Source organism: Macrotis lagotis, chromosome X, assembly GCF_037893015.1.
Source record: "Macrotis lagotis isolate mMagLag1 chromosome X, bilby.v1.9.chrom.fasta, whole genome shotgun sequence".
In the NCBI taxonomy this organism is placed as follows: Eukaryota; Metazoa; Chordata; class Mammalia; order Peramelemorphia; family Peramelidae; genus Macrotis; species Macrotis lagotis.
This window is the reverse complement of record NC_133666.1, coordinates 207,260,199-207,262,135: the sequence shown is the minus strand read 5'-3', so window position 1 is coordinate 207,262,135 and position 1,937 is coordinate 207,260,199. Positions and strand designations below refer to the sequence as shown.

General features: G+C 41.9%; 1 pseudogene; it reads left to right on the top strand.

Annotated features, from left to right (window-relative positions):
• The first annotated feature begins 701 nt into the window (after nucleotides 1-701).
• On the top strand, nucleotides 702-1,299 carry LOC141502209 (transgelin-2 pseudogene; annotated as a pseudogene).
• Nucleotides 1,300-1,937: the final 638 nt, after the last annotated feature.

Here is a 1,937-nt window from a genome sequence, read left to right as displayed (position 1 = left end):
CAATTCCAAGGATTTATGATGTAAAATGCTAAATATATCCTGAGAAAGAGTTGATGGAGTCTGAATGCAGATCAAAACCTACTATTTACTCTGTATTTTTTCATATTTTTTTCTTTTGTTCCGTTTCTTGCTTTACATGACTAAAATGAAATTAATTGTACATGCATAACATATATCAAATTTCTTACCATCTTATGAAAGGATGTAGGGAGGGAGAAAATGTGGAATTCAAAAAAATTTTTTAATGACTGGTAAAATTTATCTTTACATGTAATTGGAAACAAATACTAAAAACAATGGTAAAGAAATGGCCTGGGAAAATGTACAACTCCTCACCCCCCAAAAAAGAAAATGAAGGTAGAAAGTTACAGGGGTGACAGGTAAGATTGAAATGTAAACTCAGAAGATAATGAGATCTAAGCAACTACAGAGCAAACCTCAAAGAAAAATTAAACTGCTCTCAGGTACTGAAAGAGCTCAAAATATTTTAAAAAGCAAATAAGAATGGCAGAAGAAACTTGGGGAAAAGAAATGAATGTAAATCAAGAAAGCATCAATAGCTACATTAAGGAGGCACCAAAATATTAAAGAAAATAATATATTAAGACTAGGACAGGTTGGTCAAACTCTGCTCACCGCACCCCAACCCGTTCTGCTCTCCATCCTCTTTGTGGTAAAGATGTCTGCATCATTATCTCAGAATGGCCATCAGGGGACCTGTTTACGGACTGAGCCTGGAGGTATAACAGAAAATTGAGAAGCGGTATGATACTGACCTAGAGCAGATTGCCATTTAGTGGATCACCACAGTGCTGCAGGGATTTTGGGCAGCCCCAGTCTGGGTGAGAGAATTACCAAAACTGACTCAAGGACGGTATAGTGCTGTGTGAGCTCATCAATGGGCTACACCCTGAAGGCCAGGGTCTAGTAAAGAAGATCCAGGCTTCAGGGATGGACCTCAAGCAGATGGAGCAGATTTCTCAGTTCCTGCAGGTGGCAGAGCACTATGGCATCAATGCCACTGATATCTTCCAATCTGTGGCTCTCTGTGAAGGAAAGAATATGGCCTGTGTGCAGCGAACACTGATGAACCTTTGTATACTGGAGGTAGCCCGTGGTGATGGGTTCTTCTCTGGCAATCCTAACTGGTTCCCTAAGAAGTCCAAGGAGAATCCCCAAAACTTCACAGATAACCAACTGCAGGAGGGCAAGAATGTCATCAGGCTTCAAATGGACACCAACCATGGGGCATCTCAGGAAGCCATGACTGGTTATGGGATACCATGCCAGATCCTCTGATCACCACTCATCCTCATAATCCCTTGAAAGATTAATATATTTCTAGCAGTGGCATTCCTAAGAAGCCCATGGAACTCTCAAATCCCTTCTGTTCCCTCTTCTTCCTTATTTCTTAGTCATTGGTGACACTGCTTTTCCTGTTGTGACTATAGGTGATGAGCAAGTACCTTTTCATCTTGATATATACATTTGATGAACTTGATGTGTACACTTCTTGTCCCCCAAATCAGCAAAACTGGACCAATCACCGGATCGTCCTCTCTCCTGGACTAAAACTCAGGGGTACCAGACTCCTTCAACATTGCTATTCATTCTCCCACCCTGGCTTATTTTGGAATTGCACCCTTATAGTCATTCTTTAGGCCAGAGTTCAGGGCACTGCTTTGAAAGCAGCTGAACATGGGACTAATTTCTTTTCTATAAGGTTGTTCTTCCTGATCCTCCACTCCAACTTAATTTATAGGGAGGGGCCTGTAGTGGCTACTGTCTTGACCATAAATGGTCTTTAAAAGTCACATATCTGTGTAGGCCTCTCCTTGGCAGGAGCCTCTTTTCCCCTTGGTCCCTCCCTTCTTGGCATTCCCCTCATAACCCAGTAGTCTGAGAAAAGTTTGTGGGGTAGAGGGGATGTGTGGGGA